The sequence below is a fragment of the Salarias fasciatus genome, chromosome 12 (genome assembly GCF_902148845.1).
Source record: "Salarias fasciatus chromosome 12, fSalaFa1.1, whole genome shotgun sequence".
In the NCBI taxonomy this organism is placed as follows: Eukaryota; Metazoa; Chordata; class Actinopteri; order Blenniiformes; family Blenniidae; genus Salarias; species Salarias fasciatus.
In genome coordinates, this window is record NC_043756.1 from 214,826 (window position 1) to 228,452 (window position 13,627).

Sequence of the window (13,627 nt, forward strand, 5' to 3'; positions counted from 1 at the left end):
GCACTTGGCACCAAGACACCCTAGGTCGGAGGTCATTGATCGACTTTGTTGTCCTGTCATCTGACCTCTGACCTCGTGTCTTGGACACTTGGGTGAAGAGAGGAGCAGAGCTGTGGACCGATCTCCACCTGGTGGTGAGTTGGATTCACTGGTGGAGGAGTAACGAGTAAAGGCGAAGCTCTCGATTTACCAGTCAATCTACGTTCCCACCCTCACCTATGGTCATGAGCTTTGGGTCATGACCGAAAGGACAAGATCCCGGATACAAGTGGCTGAAATGAGCTTCCTCCATAGGGTGGCTGGACTCCCTTATACCCCTTTCCCACTGGCCAAAAAACCCGTTTAAACCCGCTAAGTCGTGGCAGTGGGAAAAGGTTTGACCCGGGATTTCGACCCGGGTCGTTCACCCTGCAGTTGACCCGGTAAATTCCCGGGTCAGCTTTCTACCGGCTTTTAGTGGGAGGAACTTACATGATGACGTCGACGCAGCGCGGCTAAGTTAGCGCACTAGTTGTTGTTTCTGGAGACAGCGTGAGATTTCCTTCGTCCATACGACCCTGAAATGGCAAGACAGCGAGACCAGAGAGCTTCCCCTGATCCGTGGGGAAGAGGAGATTCGTCTACAGGTAACAGGGACTGTTTTCCGCTGCATTGTTTACTTTCGTTTTGCTCCGTCGCGCTGATGATGTCATCAACGTGGGACACCATCAGTGCGGGAAAACGCAGCGACGCGGCTCGCCAGCAGGAGGTGAGACGCGGGTCTGCAGGCGGTGGGAAAGGAGTCTAAAAAGGTGATAACGGGTCGCAGACCCGGGTCGACCCACTAGTTGCAGTGGGAAAGGGGTATTAGAGACAGGGTTAGGAGCTCAGTCACCAGGGAGGAGCTCGGAGTAGAGCCGCTACTCCTCCACATCGAGAGGAGCCAGTGAGGAGGCTCAGCACCTCTTCAGGACGCCTCCTGGACGCCTCCCTAGGGAGGAGTTCCGGGCATGTCCCACCGGGAGGAGACCCCGGGGAAGAACCAGGACACGCTGGAGAGACTATGTCTCCCGGCTGGCCTGGGAACGCCTTGGAATCTTTCCGGAAGAGCCGGAGGAAGAGTCTGGGGACAGGGAAGTCTGGGCATCTCTGCTGAGATTTCTGCCCTCGCGACCCGGCCCCGGATAAGCGGTTTAAGATGGATGGATGGATGGATGGAGCCAAAGATGACGAGTTAAGGTGGTGATGCTGCACAAGGAGGATTTATTGAGGATTGCAGAGGATGCACGCACAGCTCAGCTGATTGAGAGCCAACTGTAAGCTGTTGGGAAAAAGAAGTGGCAACAGAAATCATTCAGAAACAGTTGAAACAGTCAAAACACCTGACAAAGTAGAACTGCAAAAACAAGTTATGGGGGGCCAGCTGAGAAAATGTTAACATTAACATTAACACAAGCAGCATCTCTCCTGGTGAGCGGTGAGCCAACCCAATCATAAACCACGCAAGAACTTTCAAATATTGTCAGTCACATTGAGGAAATTACATAAAGTCTTGAGCATAAGCTTCCCGGTATGTTGTGCTCACTTTTGTCCATCTATCCAATGCAATCCTGCAACGTCCTGTCACTTGTTTGTGCACAACTTCAAATTTATTCTCCTTTTTATCAACAGATCAGGCCCATTTTCCTTTCTTACATTAATATATTACACAGTATCTTTTTCAAAAGTTTACATCAATCAAACCAGACAAAACAATTTGAATCAGATCAATTTTTTGTTGAAGCTTGAAATCGCAGCAGCTTCAGTCATCAGAATTACAAATCAATATGAAAAGAGACACTAACATTTTCACATTTGAACAGCATTTACATTTTAGAAGCTGGAACCAATTAGATTCTAGATACTAGAGTGATTCCAAACACTTGAAGACACGCCCACTGTCACTAATAACAGTGCCTTCAAAATAAAAGCATAAGGCTGTTTTCTGTATTTGTTCCAATTTGCAAAGTGTAAAGTCCCCCTTTCTGTTTTTTTGTGATGAAAAGCGATGTCCTCAGTCAGCGTAGTGTGTGTGTGTGTGTGTGTGTGTGTGTGTGTGTGTGTGTGTGTGTGTGTGTGTGTGTGTGTGTGTGTGTGTGTGTGTGTGTGTGTGTGTGTGTGTGTGTGTGTGTGTGTGTGTGTGTGCGCAGATCAACGGTACGGTGACGGAGAACCTCTCTCTCCACGACGCGGGGAAGCTCATCGAGAAGTCCAGAGGGAAACTGCAGCTGGTGGTCCAGAGAGACCAGCGCCAGATCCTGGTCCGCATCCCCCCACTCACAGACTCAGACTCAGACAATGATGGTGAGTGGTTGCAAGTGTGTCCTGGACCCTGAGGTTACAGACCAACAGAAGGGTTTTAAATGCTCATGACACCAAAAAATGTTCGAATAAAATAAAAAATAAACTAATAAAAATAAAATTCGAACAAAATAAAGCTACTTTGATATTACAAAATTTGTATCATCCCCTGGTAAGCAACTAGGAAAAACGGAAGGAGGAAGTGGTGATCCTGGAACTTTCAGAAGTGCTGCGGTCTTGGCGGAACAGGAAGACTCGTGAGAACTGTGGATGTCCAAGAAAGTTAGTTGAGAAATGATGAGTTAGTTGATGATAAATTAGTGACAGATGATGTTTCATGGTGTACTTATTTTTTAACAATGTGTTTTATTGATTTTCATTTGGACACACAAGAAAATACAAACAAAATAAACATATATTCAATGCATACAGCCTGTGAAAGAAGATTCATACTTCACATATTGATACTAGATTTATACTTATATAATTACGTTTCTTCTTCCAAGTATGACATATTTGGAAGTACATCCTGAGAGAGATGGAGAAATGAGACCATCTCTCAGCTGGTTTGTTAATAACGGAAACTCCTGTGTTATAATAGATGTTTACAGTGTAGTCCAGTTTTGGTGTCATTTCAGTGCCAAGCCAGGTAAATGTTTCCGTTCCCTGAACTGGCGGAAGGACAGTTTGTTCCTCTTCACCGAGTTCAGGAGCGCGAAGGAGGATAAAGTTAGTGTGCTTATTAGCTTTCCATCAAGAATAAATCCCAGTCTTTCTGTATATACTGTATATCAATAGTGAAAGAGACCAGCGCAAAGTTTCCGGTCCTCTGATTCTCTGTTCCTCCTGTCCTCTTTACGTCCTGTCCTCTGTCCGTCCTGTCCTGTGTCTGTCCTGTCCTCTTTACGTCCTGTCCTCTGTCCGTCCTGTCCTCTGTCTGTCCTGTCCTCTGTCCATCCTGTCCTCTGTCTGTCCTGTCCTCTGTTCGTCCTGTCCTCTGTTCGTCCTGTCCTCTGTCTGTCCTGTCCTCTGTCCGTCCTGTCCTCTGTTCGTCCTGTCCTCTGCCCGTCCTGTCCTCTGTTCGTCCTGTCCTCTGTCTGTCCTGTCCTCTGTCCGTCCTGTCCTCTGTTCGTCCTGTCCTCTGTTCCTTCTGTCCTCTTTTGGTCCTTTCTTCTGCCCATCCTGTCCTCTTTTTGTCCTGTCCTCTGTCCGTCCTGTCCTGTGTCCGTCCTATCCTGTGTCTGTCCTGTCCTCTGTCCGTCCTGTCCTCTGTTCGTCCTGTCCTCTGTCCGTCCTATCCTGTGTCTGTCCTGTCCTCTGTCCGTCCTGTCCTCTGTTCGTCCTGTCCTCTGTCCGTCCTGTCCTGTGTCTGTCCTGTCCTCTGTTCGTCCTGTCCTCTGTCCGTCCTGTCCTCTGTTCGTCCTGTCCTCTGTCTGTCCTGTCCTCTGTCTGTCCTGTCCTCTGTCCGTCCTGTCCTCTGTCTGTCCTGTCCTCTGTTTGTCTTGTCCTCTGCCCATACTGTTCTCTGTCCGTCCTGTCCTCTGTCCGTCCTGTCCTCTGTCTGTCCAGTCCTCTTTTCATCCTGTCCTCTCTTCCTCCTGTCCTCTGTCTGTCCGGTCCTCTTTTCATCCTGTCCTCTCTTCCTCCTGTCCTCTGTCCGTCCTGTCCTCTGTCTGTCCTGTCCTCTTTTCATCCTGTCCTCTCTTCCTCCTGTCCTCTGTCTGTCCAGTCCTCTTTTCATCCTGTCCTCTCTTCCTCCTGTCCTCTGTTCGTCCTGTCCACTCGTCCTCCTGTCCTCTGTCCATCCTGTAAGACAGTCAGAATAGCGGATGGTTTGAGCTCCTGCGATGCACATTCAGTCCAAACCGTCCTGAGTCCGACGCACATGACCAAGGTTCTGGAAATGGAACTTCAGACCAGGAGTCTGGCTGGTCCGTCCCTCGGTTCTGATCCAGCGGTCGTGTTGAACAGCATCTTTTGACGGTGTGAACAGCCTCTTTCCCTTGCTGGAGCGTTGGAGCAGAGGCCTGCGACACAATGAGCCGACCACATACGAGGGAGAACCGAAAAAAAACCGGACACCGGTCATAACGTTTCATTTGTTTTATTTTAACAATTATTCAAAGCTGTCTCCTTCACAGTAATCCCCGCTGGTTTGAATCCACCGCTGCATCCGTGTTTTCCAGCTTTCAAAGGCGTTTGAAAACTCGTGTGTAATGATGCCGGGTTTTTTTTAACCTCCTCGACGTCCTCAAATCTCCGCCCCTTCAGCTTTTTCTTCATTCTTGGGAAAAGAAAAAAATCACACGGTGCTAAGTCCGGCGAATAGGACGGATGAGGCAGCAGGTCATCCTGTCTTTCTCCAGGAACTGCATTCTGCGCAGGGCCCGGTGCGCCGGCGCGTTGTCGCGGTGCAGCCACCACTCGCCGTCCCGCCGAAGCTCCGGACGCTGCTGCCTCGCTGCTCCTCGGAGCCCCTCAGGACCTGGATGTAGTGGTCCTGGTGAACAGACTGCCAGGCGGCTCAGACTCGCTGTGGACGACCCCTTTCACATCCAAACAGCAGATCAGCATGGCTTTTACCGCTGACCGGGACTGGCGTGGCTGACGTCGGCGCTGTGTGTACTTTCCCTGTGTGACTTTGTGAGACGATACTTTGCAGAGATCTGCACAAGAACATGCTGTAGCGAGATCGAACAACCAAAACTCTGAAATCCTTCTTGTTTTAATTTTATGAACACAGTCCGGTTTCTTTCCGGTCCCCCCTCGTATTAAAAATGATCACAACAGAAAATGAACCAAAAGTCCACAACGGAAGCATGAAAACAGCTTTCCAGAGAGTCGTTCTCGTCACCATGTTACTTCCAGTGTCATCTGCACTCTCCGTCCGACTGGAAACAGTTTGTTTGTAAAGGTTACAAAAAATTTAAAAAAAGTGAAGAGCAGCAACAACAGCTATCTGCTTTTTACTGTTACTTTTTATGGCGGTCATGAAAAATTTAACAGGATATATGGTGTCATGAGTACTTTAATACCGGTGTGTGTGTGTGTGTGTGTGTGTGTGTGTGTGTGTGTGGGTGTGGGTGTGGGTGTGTGTGTTTGTGTTTGTGTGTGTGTATGTGCGCACACGTGTGCGTGTGTGTGTGTGTGCGCGCCCAGCTTTCAGATCCATCAGTATGTATCGGTGTGAGAGGTGTTCAGGATAATGAAACTTTATTGCCTGTGTTTTTTTCTGTTTTCCACAACAGTTTATTTAACATGAATCACACTCAAATAAAATGTTGTCATAAAGTGGGATGTAAACTTTTCGGGGTGTGAAACATGAGTACAAACATAATGTTGATCTTTTTTTGTTGTATAAATACTGGAAAGCGTGTTTATTCCAATTCCAAAAGATACTGCGAGCTTCTTTCAGGTACATTTTTATGTTTACTGTATGTAGTTAGTGCGTGTGTATGTGTGTGTGCGTGCGCGTGCGTGCGTGCGTGTGTGTGTGTTGTGTGTGCGTGTGAGTGAGGCAGCTGACAGTGTTTCAGCTTCCTCCTCATCGTACAGATGTTTCTGTGCATGCAGATGTGTCATTGTGGTGTTTCAGTAACGTGAGGCGGAGAAGCTTGTTTTGATGGGAACATTGAAGAATCTCCGGCACATTTTCCCTTTCAAGAGAAAACTAAATACCAGTGTGATCATTTCCAACCATAAAAGTGAATTTTCCATTTGATGCAATCCTTGTAATCGCTTAAAGAGCGCCATCTCTGTCTGTGCTTTCTCTTCCAGATAATATGTCATACTTTTAAATGAAGGAGCCCCGAGACACAGCATGTATAACCACTCTGTTGCCTTTCTCTAAGCTGCCAGACTGCTGTCACATAGCTGACTAAGATGGAAAAGCTTCCACACCTTACACACTTCTCCTGACACTGCTCTAACTCTTTTGGAAAACCTTTTACTACACAACTTATTTCCCTGAATAAATAAACATATTTTAATCCAGATTTACTTTGGATTGCGTGATTCATTAGGCACAGACAATAAGTAACGATCCCAAAACATCCGTAGTTTTTCCTCAACCGTCAGTGGTCTGAAAGCTGACGTACACATTAATGCGTGGTCTGTCTGAAACCATGCTGGTGCATGGTGAAGTGTGGCTTCTAAGGTGGGTACGAAGTTACATCATTCTAATAGCATTTTAATTATTTACCCTAACCAAATAATCGCCTGTGGATGTGTGTGGAGGTGGTTCGTCTTCTCTCGTCTTTAGGTGCATTTCTGTGTCTCACAAACATCTAACTGCACTGATTAATTTCTAATTCCCATACAGAATACCATCACAGCCCCATTAGCTTGATGATATTTTTAGTGTACTGAACAATTTCTTTAGTCTAAAACTAGCTATTTATTTGTGCTCTGCCAGGAGAGAGAAAAAGATTGATCAGAGTGGAGGGAGCACCACAGTGTCTCTTCAGAACATAGTGCAGCGGGAATTAATCTTAAAATCTCAATATAAGTTTTCATTTTCCAGCTTCTAAATGTACAGGCCCATCGACCTTCATTCCCTCCTTAAGAAATGTTTGTTAATGCATGCTAAATTAATAAACTCAAACTCATATAACCCAACATCATGTTTGGATTCAGCATTGCATTACAGATGGGGTATACCAATCCCTGACAAAAATCCTGTGGTGGCTGCAGACCCATCAGTCTATTGTATGCTGATATCAAGATATATGACAAAGAGCGTGTCTGAAGATGACAGAAATGTCATATTTAGTCAACTCCAGTCAATCCAGCTCCATTAGGGGGAGACTGGCCTCTGCCGACATTAGACCATTATTGCATGGATCAATGCTGGTGTTGATGTGGCTGCTTCATCTCAGGGCCAAATGAAGGCATTGATACACTGGAGTGTCCCTTCGTCTGGTTGGAGATTACGTTCTTCATCAATGAAAGTGCTTTACTCCTTGCCACCAGTGATGGTCCTGATGGGTAGGACTTGCTCGTCGTTATTCCAATATTTGTCCTCAACTATAGGTAACATACGGTGTTCTGGTCTTCTTGGGGGACCCTGAGAACCCAGTTCCTCATCTCCTGACATTTCTGAAGGAATTCAGAAATGTATGAAGTATTAATATTAACAATTTCTACCCCCAAATGAAGCTTCTAGATTTGTGTGTCTCCCTGCAAAGACCCCTATAGCTGATCATATTAAAGGATAAGTACGGTTTAAACAGCTTACACGTTGTTTATGGAATGAAGTAGAAAAATATCCTCACCCCAAATGCTTTTCTGATCCCAACAGTGCTTCAGGAGAAATTTAGATCCGAAATCGAGCGGCGGACATCCGTATAGGTCTAGCTGACGGGGCATCAGTAACGCCGCTCCTAAAACGGCTTTTATCGTCCAAAAAATCATTAGTTTCACCAACATTTCATCATGGTCCACTCACGCCAGCAAAAAAGAAGAAAAGATGCAATTCACTTGATCCGTAAAGGTGGAACCGGGCCTCAGTAAGCTCATGTTCGGAACATACTGGATGAATGGACACAATGTGCTCACTCCACCAATGGTCAGTTGTGAAGGTCGTGGATGACCAGAACAGGTAAGCATTTAAACAGAACCATGTAGAACCATTACTAATCATCAATGTTTTAAACAGTGTGTGTGATTTTCACACACTGGAAGACTTTCAATGGTGTCTTTGTGTTTTAACAAAAATCTCAACAATCATGTTGTTTCTTGTCTTTATGTCTACTGTATTAACTCTTTCAGGCAAAGTTGCTTGTATCTCTTCAGCGGCATCGTCATTTTTTTCCTCATGATTCTCACATCTTCTAATAATGTCCTTTTCCAGTGGTGGTGGCAGTGTTGGTGCTGGTGGTGGTTCACCTTAAAGAGGTTTCTTGTGTCTAATGGAGACATCTTTTTGCTTGTCTGTCAGACATATCAGAGGTGGAGTCATACCATTCCTATTCTCCTCCAGAGGAAAGAAGATCTCGGCAGTCTGACCTGTCCTCCCACTCTTCTAATGAAAGAGACAGCCACAGGTAGGAGGGATGTTTCATGGTTTCCAGCAAAACTGGGTAGCGTTTTCCTCAAGACCTGCTCAAATATACAGCCTATGGACCAAAACTGGCCCATCAGAGGGTCTGATCTGGCTCACTGGATGGCAACGCTGAAAGTCATATCACACAGACAACTTGAGTTTTACTGTGTAAAAATAAATAACTCCTTTCTACAGAGGTGCATTGTATTCACTGAAGAAAAAAACAATTACACAACTCAAATATGAGATTAAATGTTGTCATGAGGAGGCAAGATAGGGAAAAAGAAAACATCTGTAAATCTTCTCTCAATGGCAATGATGGCAAAATCACATATAAACTGTTATAGTTGCCGTCTCAGTTTGAGACAATGTAGAAATTAGGGATGTCCCGATCCGATCTCGTGATCAGAAATCGGCCCCGATCACGTGATTACGGACTCGCTCGGGATCGGAAGTTTCCTCCCGATTTAGACTCAGTTGGATACATATGTTTATTTTTTCTTTAATTTCCTTTTTAACCCATTGAAGCCAGGACGCATTGACGGCAGTGGCGTTGTTGGGCAATTCTATCATTAAACCCGGAAGCGCTGTTGCACAGTTCCACCATTGACGCGGGGCCTTTTTTCCTTCTTCTTTGCGCTAATCAGCTGTTTCTTGGGCAATGAAATGCATCAAACTCGCGCATATGCATGACTGGTCCTGTTCCCGGGTCCAGATCGTGTTGCTGCTCTGCCTCCTGACTCTGTATTGAACGTTTCTGGCTGCTGCTGCACACTGAAGCATGCTTCAGCGGTAATGCGTGCCCGGCTGAGAGGCATTTAGGTTTTCCGAAACATGTACAGAAACATGTAATTACAGAGAGACGGCAGTATGTGTTGTTTTAAATTGACGTTAACAAAATTAAAAAGGAGAACTTTTCATAAGTTTTTTTGTTTTTTTTTTTGTTTTTTTTTTAATAGATAATGTACATATGTTACTATATTAGAAAAGAATCGGATCGGGACTCGGACTCGGCAGATACTCAAAATGATAGGACTCGGACTCGGTGGCAAAAAAACCTGATTGGGACATCCCTAGTAGAAACTGTTTCTTCAGAGTGAGGATGGTGTTAAGATGAGTATGTTAAAGCTGCACAGGTGTCTTAAAGGGAAGACATGATGTTTAGGACATCATACTCATTTTCACCAAGAACCATCTCAAATCCATCTCAGACTCTCCTGGGTTACTTAAAGTTCACCTACAGAGCTGTAAACATGATCCTCCACTTCATCGTCCAACATCTGGACTCCCCGGAGTCCTACAGCAGATTCCCTCTGGGTAATCATCATCGCAGCTCAGATCAGAGACCAGCTCTCTCGGCTGAATGTGTCTGACTGCCTGTGCAGGTGGAGGACCGGATTCCAACAGACAGATGGCGGTTTTTGAGGCTGGAGCTCATGTCTCTGACTCTCAGACCATCTGCTCTGGATCTCCTCTTGTGTTTTCCCTTTACAGCAACACTTGCAAATCCGGGGCCTCATTTATAAAACTTTGCGTGGAATTCATACCAAAAGTCACCGTACGCCAACAAGACTGTGTAAGCCAAACAAAGTTTAGCTCTATAAAACCAGCGCACGCTCTCTACAGCACTTAGAGACATAAGAAGTAAAGCCTAGGACAATGTTGAGGACAGTCCGTTGGACGGTCCAGCACAGGAACCACGGATCCCACAGTAGAACCGAAGCCAGTCCGCGGCAGCACCGACAGGGGTGTCCTCCCGGTCCGGCCAGAGCTTGTTCGTAGGCCCTCGTAATAGTGGAGTCAGCAACTGAAACTGGAGAAGACTCCCCCTCGAAGGGGGGACAGCAGGTGAAAAGCAATGAACGGACTGAGGGAATAACATTACATACATTAAGGACAGGGCTCAGTGCACCGTACTTCCCACAGCATTCTAGCTCCTGGGCAGCTTTGTGGATACTTAACTGTTTAAACTAGTATTTAGTTAGTATAGTTTAGTTTAGTTTAATTTGTTTGGTTTAGTTTAATTTTGTTTAGTGTAATTTGGTTTGGTTTAGTTTTTGTTTAGTTTAGTTTAGTTTAGTTTAGTTTAGTTTTGTTTAGTGTAATTGGTTTGGTTTAGTTTAGTTTTTAGTTTAGTTTAGTTTAGTTTAGTTTTTATTTTTTTTGTGTTTTGGTTTGGTTGTTAGTTTAGTTAGTTTAGTTTAGTTTAGTTTTGTTGTAATTTGGTTTTTAGTTTAGTTTAGTTTAGTTTAGTTTTGTTTTGTAATTTGGTTTGGTTTGTTTAGTTTAGTTTAGTTTTAGTTTTTTTAGTTTAGTTTAGTTTGTTTAGTTTTTTAATTTTGTGTGTATTTGGTTTGTTGGTTTAGTTTAGTTTGGTTTGGTTTAGTTTAGTTTAGTTTAGTTTAGTTTAGTTTAGTTTAGTTTTAATTTTGTTTAGTGTAATTTGGTTTGGTTTAGTTTGTTTAGTAGTTAGTTTAGTTTAGTTTAGTTTTTTTGTTGTGTAGTTTGGTTTGGTTTAGTTTAGTTTAGTTTAGTTTAGTTTTTGTTTTGTTTAGTGTAATTTGGTTTGGTTTAGTTTAGTTTAGTTTGGTTTAGTTTGGTTTGTTTAGTTTAGTTTAGTTTGTTTTGTTTTTTAGTTTGGTTTAGTTTAGTTTAGTTTTAGTTTAGTTTAGTTTAGTTAATTGTTTAGTGTAATTTGTTTGGTTTAGTTTAGTTTGGTTTGGTTTAGTTTAGTTTAGTTTAGTTTAGTTTGGTTTAGTTAGTTTAGTTAGTTAGTTTAGTTTAGTTTAATTTTGTTTAGTGTAATTTGGTTTGGTTTAGTTTAGTTTGGTTTGGTTTAGTTTGGTTTGGTTTAGTTTAGTTTAGTTAGGTTTACTATAGTTTGGTTTGGTTTGGTTTAGTTGGTTTAGTTTAGTTTAGTTTGGTTGATTGACTTTATCAATATAAAGAGCCTTCTCTTCCCTTGAAAGACATTGTCAGGTAGCTCTATTAATACAACTAGAGCAACATATCATGTGGAATATAACAGAAGCTTTTATTTTGGTAGGAAGCTGATACATAAACACAGCGCTGCAGAAGGAAACACTTTAGATCAGGAAACCTCTGTAACTCGACACCGGCAGGTTGAGTCCACATCAGTGCATTTCCTCAGTCCATCCTTCTTAGTCGATCAGCTTCCATGTGTGTATTTTCACTATATCTTCTACCTTGTCATCACGTCGGAGCTTCAATGTAATGTCCATTCACAGAGACGAACCGATGAGGACGGCCAAAATGTCTGCCATGGCGTCCCCTTTCAGAGTCCCTGAAGGACCCCCCACATCAGCTGACCTGGAGACAGACCCAGCGCACACAGACCAAACTCCAGGTGAATCGACTTCGTCCTCACTTGTAGGAAGATGTCTCTGATACCAGACTTTCTGTGCAGTCGTGAAGTGTTAGCACAGGAATCAAGGATTTTCCTGCAGATCTTTGATATATTAGCTGTTAATCAGAAAAAGTAGCGTGGACACAATTTATACCATATAAACTCAATTACAGCTGCACCTAGATGCTAGTCAGCCATGGACTTTCTTCTTCAAGACACTATCTGAAGGTGGATTTTTATTTTTCTAACATTTTGACAGCTGTCAGCATTTAGGTTATTGAGGTTTCCTTTTGATTTTCTTGCAGTTGCAGTAACAACCACACCCAAAATTCTCCTCCGACCAAGTCCAGAAGAGGAAAAAATATATGGGCAAGTTTCTCACAGTTCAAATTTTCAGTTTTGTGTTCTGGTTGTTTGACTTTTGTAAGCTCTTTACTTGCAGCATGTCCAGATTATGTCTGCACTGAAAAGTCAGGTTTTGTTGCAGTCTGGCAACAACAACAACGACAAAAACAAATTTTTATAATAATAATAATAATATAATAGAATAATAATATAACATAATAATATATAATAATAATAATAAAGCGTATGTGCCTGCAGACCCAACACCATCATGGTGAATTTCCAGAAAGGAGACAGCGTTGGGCTCCGGCTCGCAGGAGGAAACGATGTGGGCATCTTTATCGCAGGCGTTCAGGAGGGCAGCCCCGCCGAGGAGGAGGGTCTGTGCGTCGGAGACCAAATCCTGAAGGTAGTCGCTTCGCCCCGATAGAAGTCTTCCTCTGGACGTGGTTCTTCCAGCACAGACTGCAGGCAGACCGTTTCCGTTTTAAGTTTCTTATTGAAATACTGCTGTGAAATTGTAAATGGACCCTCATAGAATATGGACATTCTGCTGCAGAATATGGTACCCCACCCCCCACCACCACCACTGCCACCACCCCACCCCCCGCCCCCTCCCCGGCCACCCCTGCAGACAACAGGGGATGATAGTGAACTCTAGAAGAGCAAAGCGAACCGAGCATCCCTCTACATTGATGGAGAGGAGGTAGAGAGGGTGGAGGCTTCACATGGTCCACCCACATCTCACACCAGGTGGGGGGGCCCAGCAGAGACTGTACTGCCTCAGGCACATCTCCCCGTAAAGCTGCTCACAGACTTCTACCGCTCCACCACCGAGAGCCTCCTGACCCCCTGCTGCAGGGCGGAGGACAGGATGGACCTGCAGCGGGCGGTGAGAGCAGCAGAACGGGTGACTGGGACCAAACCCCTCCCCTCAGAGAGGTGTATGCCGGCAGACTTCAGACGAAAGCCAGGGGAATCACCAGAGACCCCTCACACCCGGGACACTCTCTTTTCTCCCCCCTCCCCTCAGGCAGATGCTACAGGACACCGAGGGCTCCGTTTCCGTAGACTTCGCCCGGTTTAGGTGGAGCACAAAGCGCAGGAAGTCAACAGGGCGTGTCCAGAACATTTTGCTATTTTTGTGAACGGGCAAATGAAAAAGTACTTACAACTTAGTGGACTTTAGTAAGTAGGTAAAAACACTTTATTTGTCCCCAGAGGGCAATTTAAGGGTGCAACAGTAGCTTCAGATCAACTTACCTGTAGAGTATAGCCGACCTTATGTGTGGTTCATTTAGTGACTTCTGTGTTTTCATTGACTGCTCTGGCCCAATTAGATGGTGCTCGGAAATGTTACCTTAAAATGTCTAGGGTAGTGTGTATGGATTTTCAGCTGAGCGGGCCCAGGTTGTGATCATGTCCTTTTGTTTGCTCCTGAAGGTGAACAACGTTGATTTCCAGGGTGTCGTGAGGGAGGAGGCCGTGCTGTTCCTGCTGGAGATTCCCAAAGGAGATCTGGTCACAATCCTGGCTCAGAGCAAACATGATGG

The 13,627-nt window shown here is 44.7% G+C and overlaps 1 pseudogene; it reads left to right on the plus strand.

Annotated features, from left to right (window-relative positions):
* LOC115397996 (tight junction protein ZO-2-like) overlaps positions 1-13,627 on the plus strand; it is a 151,621-nt pseudogene that overhangs the window by 78,930 nt on the left and 59,064 nt on the right.